At 47.8% G+C, this 8,041-nt stretch overlaps 1 pseudogene; it reads left to right on the top strand.

The window, feature by feature from the left end:
- The first annotated feature begins 674 nt into the window (after positions 1 to 674).
- Sypl1-ps2 (synaptophysin-like 1, pseudogene 2) lies at positions 675 to 4,298 on the top strand (annotated as a pseudogene).
- The last annotated feature ends 3,743 nt before the right edge of the window (positions 4,299 to 8,041 follow it).

The following is an 8,041-nucleotide window of genomic DNA, read 5'->3' as shown; positions in this document are numbered from 1 at the left end:
AGTAACCTGTCATAGTCAGGGTTATCACTGCTGTGATGAAACACCATAACAGCGTGGGGAGGAAAGTTCATTTCACTCTCCGCTTGAGGACAGGAACTGAAGCAGGGCAGGAACCTGGAGGCAGGAGCTGATGCAGAGGCAATGGAGGTGAACTGCATGTTGATTTATGCCTCATGGCTTGCTCAGCCTGCACTCTTACAGAAAACCCAGGCCCACCAGTCCAAGGATGGTCCCACCACAACAGGCTGGGCTCTTCTCCATCAGAGACTAATTAAGGAAACGCCCTATAGGCTTCCCTCAGCCGGATCTTATGGAAGTGTTTTCTCATTTAAGGATCCATCTGGAGACTCCAGCTTGTGTCCAGTTGATGTAAAAGCCAGCCAGCACACCACCAAAGCGGGTTTCAAACTTGTCTTCCTCCTACCCAGAGCTATGGCTGTTTTTCAGTAGAGGAGGACTGCTGTGGGTTGCCCTGGTGCTGTTTGTATTCTGATGTTAATGCTGCTTCCTCAAGAGGGGCTGCCCCAAGGAGAAGTGGATCAGACACTCAGGTGATGTCACGTGACCCTTCTCCCCATTCTAACTAGTCAGATAAAGGCTGGAGCTGGTGATTGGGCAGTGGAGGGGAAAGGTGGGGCTGGAGGTTTTAGAGAGTGGGGGCAGGGAGGAGAAGGAGGAGGTGAAAGGAAGATGGAGCAGAGCCATTTGGCCTGGAGAAGCCGCATGTAGCAAGAGAGTTCATAACTCTTGAAATAGAGAACTGAAGTGGTGAATCTGCCCAATATAGGCATACAGCTTATAAATATAATAGCTGAGTTGTGTGACTTTTGCACGGGCTTATTGGGGTCGGAAGTGTACTGCAACGGAGGGCCCACTGTCTGGATTCTATGTGTCTGTATTCCACAGGGAAGGGCTTCTGGAGACTGCTCCCACCAGCCAAGGTCAAGGACCCAAGTGTCTAGGGACTCCGGGACAGGCTAGATCTCCTTTGGACTGTCCTCATTGGGAGGATTGGAGATGTAGTCTCCCTACACAGTGGGGGGATTTGGATCAGGAAGTCTCCGAGCTGGCCTCAAGGGATGTCGTAAGGGTTCACAGGCATGGCGCACTTGCTGAGGCCTGGAGAACTCCACAGCCAGGCCTCCTTCAAGGCACCGAGGCCTGAGAGATAGGGGTAGACCTGCAGACGTGAGCTGGGATTTCCCCATCTGATCGGCAGATCAGCAAAATCTTAGTCCAGCCCACCCAGGTGAGCCAGGCCCCGAAGCAACTCCGTCTGAAGGATGAGCCCGCCCGCCTGGCAGAGGCGGCTGCGGTGGCCACAGGTAAGCTCCTGGGCCTCTCCAGCAGCTGGGCCGCCTGAGCAGGTGTGGAGGTGGGGCCGACGGCTGACACTTCTAAAAATAGTGCCCCAGAGCCTGGGAGTCAGTCAGGTGTGTCTGCCACACACACTTTCCAGCACAAACACCGGATACAAATCCAATGGCCGCTGACCTGGGTCTGACCCTGTTGATGGTTGGGCCCTCTTAATCCAGACTCTCTTAAACAGCCCCCCAAGGTCTCCTTGAGGACATCAGCCTCCTGAGGTCTTCTGTGTTCACAGTGGTGCTGGCACGTGGAAAGGCTTGGAAAGCGAGCGCCTGTTCAGTGCCTGCAAGGCTGGTGTGAGAGACTCTCTGCTGCTAAAACACACTTACCCTCACCCAGCCAGCCGTGGCTCTGGCTCAGCTGGTAGAGTACTTGTGTAGCATGCACAAAGCCCTGGGTTCAATCCCCAATGCTACAAAAATCCAGGTGTGGTGGCTCAAGTCTGTAGAAGCAGGAAGGTCAGAGGTTCAGCGTCATGCTTGGCTACATAGAGAATTTGGCACACATGAAACCCCATCTCAAATACGTCGAATCAACAATGGCATGGAGGCGTCTTTCAAGTCATGCCATGGGACCAGCGAGATGGATGCTGACAACCGGAGTTCGATACCAGGACCCACGTGGAGAACCAACTCCTAAAAGTTGTCCTCTGACTGCTCCATGCCATCTATGGCACCAGCACACCCATGTGCATGCATATACACCCAACAGATAAATATGATAATTTCCAAAAGTTATCTCATATGTTCATGACGGTGTTAGCTGCGTTTTGCAAAGTGTCAGCTCTCCGGAAGTGTGTCCACAGCTGCCACTTATTTCCTGGATCCCAAATGGGTCACTATTCCCTGTGGACTGGCTCTTGAGACTTGGCACGCAACTGTAATGCCAGCCTTTAAGACCTGAAGGTAGATGTCAGAAGGTCAAGTTCAAGATCCTTCTCAGCTACACTGACTTCTGGGCCAGCCTCAGGCCACACGAGACCTTGTCTCAGAAAAAGAAATAGCCCGCCTTCCGCTCCCCCCCACCACCACCAAGGTGCTCCAGAACTTCCCCTTCCCCTTTCCCTCAGAGGATGTCCGCCCACCGGATCAACATCAACCCTCTCAAGGAGCCCCTCGGCTTCACCAAGATCCTCGAATGGTTTGCTTCAATCTCTGCTTTTGCTTCCGGTGGTAGGTTTAAGGGCAAAACAGAAATTCAAGTATATTGTCCTTCTAAAGTTGGTGGCAAGAAGACTGTTACAGCTACCTTCGGTTATCCATTCAGGTTGAATCAGGCGTCATTTTGTTCTGAATGTCAATGTGTGTGAAGTGAACTGGGAGAAGCATGTCACTCCTCTTCCGCACAGTTCTAGGTTAAGTTTGCCGTCTTCGTGTTTCTGTACTGCACCGCTGCCCACCTCCTCTGTATTGGTTACAGGAACCTCTCCTGGGACTGTCCCACACCACCCACAGTTGACTTTCTTGTTACTCTTGTTGCTACTTTTTTTGTGGTTGGTGAGCGCCTGGGCCTGGGCTAACACTCTCACAGATATTAAGATAGCCACGGGACACAGAATTGTTGAACTTGACCCTTGTGAGTCAGGAGTGGCAGTCACTTTGTCTCTGTGACTTGTTCGAGATCCCTGAATGTATCCGCGATCTTTGGCTTCCTGAACATGATACTTTGGGGAGGAAATGCTTGGTTTGTGTACAAGGAGACCAGCTTACATAGTCCATTAAACACGTCAGCTTGCCACAGCCAAGGAGGCGTCCCACCCACTTCTGGAATGTAATTAAAGGGAGAAATGCACTGTGTGAAATGTGTGCTATCCTGTGTGTGCCTTGCTGCCAACATCTTGAGAAGCATCAGTGTTTCTAAGAAAAAGTGATGGCTTTTTCAGTAAATTGGTGGGTTTAAAAAATTGCCGCTTTTCTACATAAGACGTGCCTTTTCTAGAAATTTAAGATGTAAATGTATTTTACATGTGAGTTTGAAAATTCAGGAGCCCGTTATGAGATGATGTTACTTTTCACTGAACAGTAATTTAGCTAAGCGACTTCTAAAGTGTTTACACCTTAAACTTTAACATAAACCTTCACTCAGAGAACAGTTATGTCATATACTACAGGAAGGATGTTTGGAATATACACTACTGTTAGTTTGTACACATCACATCATTAAGGTTTGGCTTGTTTAAGAAATCATATTTAGAAGAAATTAGTGCGATTTTATATTTGAATATTGTTCATGGTAAAAACTTTTTGAATTGCAAAGACCAGGTTTATATTTTGTTTCTGTTTTTCTGAATGGCCTGCTGTACTTATTAGGTGTCCTAAAATTGTCTTAGAAGCAGAGTTTGAAAACTGTAACGTGTGTGGAGTTAGCTTTGCACGTGTGTTGTCGGGTCTACTCATTATTTCTGGTGGTTTCTTAGGAGCAGGGTTCCCAAGATGGTTTTACATGTGTCCACACTCTCAATGACGTTTGTTTACCATCCTTTGTTCATACCAAGAGAGAAAAAAAACCTACCATTTTCCAGACCCTGTTTAGAGGGTCTAAAAATTAACTAAAAATTAAAGTTGCCTTTTACTTTTGAAACCTTTAACATTTAGTCAATGCAGCTGCTTCTCCTGAGTTTAACATTGATAATGTAAAAATAATTGCAGTTCAGAGTTCTTATTTCTTAAGATTCAGTCTTCACAGAAGGGTGATTAAGGAATTATGGTCATACAGGGACCACACACACGCACGCACGCACACACACACACACACACACACACACACACACACACGTTTGTGTGTGCTCAGAATACAACGCTTTCTGTTCCTGGCCTTTTTTGTCGCACGGGTATTCAGACTTCCTATTGTATGTAAAGCCCATCTTACGGTATTGCCTTATTTTTGTCGATTTTTCATGGCAAAGTGTCAGTTTGAGAATGTATGTTTAATAAGCAAACAATAAAGAAGTTAAAATTTGGAGTTGGGGATTTAGCTCACGGGCTTGGGGATTTAGCTCAGTGGTAGAGCACTTGCCTAGCAAGCGCAAGGCCCTGGGTTCGGTCCCCAGCTCTGAAAAAAGATAAGAAAAGAAAAAAAGAAGTTAAAATTAAAAAAAAAAAAAAAAAAGGAAAAGACAAAAGAGAAGGCTGACGGGATGGCTCAGCGGTTAGAGCACCCACTGCCCTTACATAGGAGTTCGACTCTCAGCACCCACGCTGGGTGGCTCACAACCTCCGGTCACTCCAGCTCCAGGAGATCTGACACTTTCTTCTGGCCTCCATGGATACCTGCGCTCATGTGCACAGACCCACACACAAATAATCCTGCACATGCACAAATAAAAATCAGTCTTTTTAAGAAGAACAACAACAGCTCACCCAGCACTACCCTGCGGTGACAGCGAGGTACTAACACTCGGATCCAGGCGGCGAAGCATAAAGTACAGCTCAAGAAAGAAAAAGTCGTTAGAAGCTGAATATCTGTCTGCTCCTCTCACCCAGGGCGCAAACAGCTTGCGGGAGAGGGAGGTGTGCCCAGGAAGCAGAAGGGTTGTGGGGAGCAGCGGCTTTGAACCTTGTGTGAGATGAGAGGATACCCACAGTTTTGACAGGAAAAAGCTCTCCGGCCAGAAGCACTGTGCTGGGAGGTGAGGGAATCAAACTGGTCTGAGGGGCGGAAGTTTCCAGCCAGCTTTCCTATAGCCTGCACACAGCTGTAGCAACTGGGACCTAAGGATGCCGGAGCTCGTGGCCCGTGGCTGGGTGGCCAGGAAGACCCCTTGGAAGAGAAGACCTGCAAATGTGAAAGACCGCAGAGGCTTCTGGGAAAGGGATGGAGGCACAGCCTTTGTGGGTGTTTCGCTTTGTTGTACTGTGGCTGCTTTTCCTTTCAGGGCTGACAAGGAAGCCCTATCTGTGCTGGGGGCTCATGACACCCACTAAGTGGGACAGGACTGAGTGTCAGGGATGATGAAGAGGGTGTTGCCATGACCCGGGGTGACTGGAGAGTGGTGTGCATGAGGAAGTCGGTGAGGGAGGGGAGGGAGCCAACAGGCGGCCACTGGGCTGACCAAAATCAACTTAAACATTGCAATCACAGCCCATCATTAAAGGAAGCCACCGGAGGAACCTGAGGCAGGGCAGGAACCTGGAGGCAGGAACTAAAGCAGAGACCGTGAAGAATGGTGCCTACTATTTGTTCTCCATGGCTCCCTCAGCTTTGTCACGCGAAACCCAGGACTGCCTGCTTAGAGGTGGCACAGGTCAAGTGGGCTGGGCCCTATGCATAAATTATTAATAAAAGAAAATTCCTCACAGACTTGCCTAAAGACCACTCTGACGGAGTCATTTCCTCAATCGAGGTTCCCTCTTCCGTGATGACTCCAGCTTGTGTCATGTGGACATAAAACAAGACAAAATAAAAGCTAACCAGCACAGTGTATTTGGAGTTTGTGTACAGTGTGTGTGCGTGTATGTGCGAGTGTGTGTGTGTGTGTGTGTGTGTGTGTGTGTGTGTATTCATTTGTGCATACAGGCACATGAATGCTATAACATAGAGCCAGAGAGACTCAGGTGTCTTCCCTCACCTTCCCCCTTGTTTGAGAAAGTAACTTATTCTGTGCTATGCAAGCCAGGCTAGCCGGTGCACAGACTTCCGGGAGACTCTCCCGTCTCCTTCTGCTGTCTTCCCAGATGGGCCCACTGGGATTAGAGCCCCCCGCACCTGCTATATCCAGGCTCATGTGAGTTCCAAGGATCAGACCGCAGTGTCAGGGCTACACGACAAATGCTCTGTTTACTGAGCCATCTCTTTCCCGCTCCCCTCCTGCTTCCTGGGCAGCGTGAAGTGAATGTCTCTGCACTGCCAGTCTCTTGAGACCATGAGCCCAGGCAAATCCTTCCTCCCTGAAGTTTTCCTCGTGCATTTGCCAAAGCAAGGGAACCCTGACTAAGACAGGCTTCTCTGTGATACACAGCTGGGTCTCCAAAATTGTTTGTTGACCAGATGAAATCATTAGAGCCATAAGTCAGCCACGAATCAGCCTGGGAAGTTGGTATGAACAAAAGGCCCACGCGCTCGTCAGTGCAGGGAATCCCCAGAAGCACCCATGTCACTACATCCCACGCCCTTAGGCCTGTGCTTGCTGTAGAACGGGCCAGACAGCAGTGGTGAGGGCCACGTAGTGTGGGTAGGGCTTTCAGCCAGTGCTGGGGGTTCCAAGTCTCCTGTCCTCTCTACCCACCACACCTCGGGAAACTCTTCTAGGCTTTGGGGCTAAGAAGTACCAGGGCAGGCTCTCTGCCAACTCAACAGGGGACTTTGGACATGCTGACAGTGGTCACCACACCACACCCTATGCCAGAGCTGTGCACCAGCCTGGGCCTGGGAATAACTGGACGAAAACAAGGACCAACACACACACACACACACACACACACACACACACACACACACCCTGGGGATTTGTGTAAAAACCTTTTCCTAAGCAATTTGCTTCCATTTGATTATTGTAATGACCCTATGAAGGAGAGATAGTGCTCCTGTGCCCATTTTATAGTTCTGGAAACTGATACCCAGAAACAGATGAACTAAGTCACACACAGTGGGTAGTCAGGTTACTAAGTCACACAGTGGGTAGTCCTCTGGTTTCAAGACCAATTGCCTGCTTCAGGCTACATCTTTGCTTTCAAGTCTTAAATTATGCTACCAGTCAGCTGCTTCTTCTTCCTCTTCCTCTTTTTCCCCTTCCTCTTCCCCTCCCCCCCTCCCCCCTCCTCCTGGGACAAGGCCTCTGTAGTCTACTCTGGCCTGACATGCATTCTGTAACCTTGCTTTAGCTCCTCAGTGCTGGGATTACAAGCATGTACCTATAGCTGTCATGTCCCAGTCTGTGTGGTACGTGTATCTGTGTGGTGTGTATATGTGTTACATATGTGTATAGTGTGTATACGTGTATTGTTATATATGTATGTGTAGTGTATGTGTGTGGCATATATATATGGTGTATGAAGCATGCGGTATGTGGTATGTGTATGTCATATATGTCTATACAGTTGAGTGATGGTGGGTGTATGGTCTGTGTGTGTGTGATATTTGTGAGGTATGTGGGGTGTATGTATGTATACATTGTGTGGAAGATGTATAGTACATGTATAGTGTGATGTATGTGTGTTAGATGGGTATATGTGAGTATGTTGTGTGATGTGTAGTATATATGTGATATATATGCATATATGTGTGTTGTATGTGTATGTATATGTATATATATATATCTCATTTGTATTATATATACATATGCATGTGTGTATATGTGTGTGTGCAAGTGTGTGGTATATATGTATAGGGTAGTGTGTGTGTGTTTGATATATATGTAAAGGGTGATGTGTGTATGTGTGTGTATGGTAAATATGTATAGGGTGGTGTGGGGTATATATATGTATAGGATGGTGTGTGTGTGTGGTATATATGTATAGGGTAGTGTGTGTTTGATATATATGTATAGGGTGATGTGTGTATGTGTGTGTATGGTATATATGTATAGGGTGGTGTGTGTATTATATATGTATAGGGTGGTATGGGGGTATATATGTATAGGGTGGTGTGTGTATGTGTGTGTGTTATATATGTATAGAGTGGTGTGGGGGTATATATGTATAGGGTGGTGTGTGTGTTATATATGTATAGGGTGGTG

The sequence above is a fragment of the Rattus norvegicus genome, chromosome 6, assembly GCF_036323735.1.
Source record: "Rattus norvegicus strain BN/NHsdMcwi chromosome 6, GRCr8, whole genome shotgun sequence".
In the NCBI taxonomy this organism is placed as follows: Eukaryota; Metazoa; Chordata; class Mammalia; order Rodentia; family Muridae; genus Rattus; species Rattus norvegicus.
This window is presented reverse-complemented; position numbering and strand designations above follow the sequence as displayed.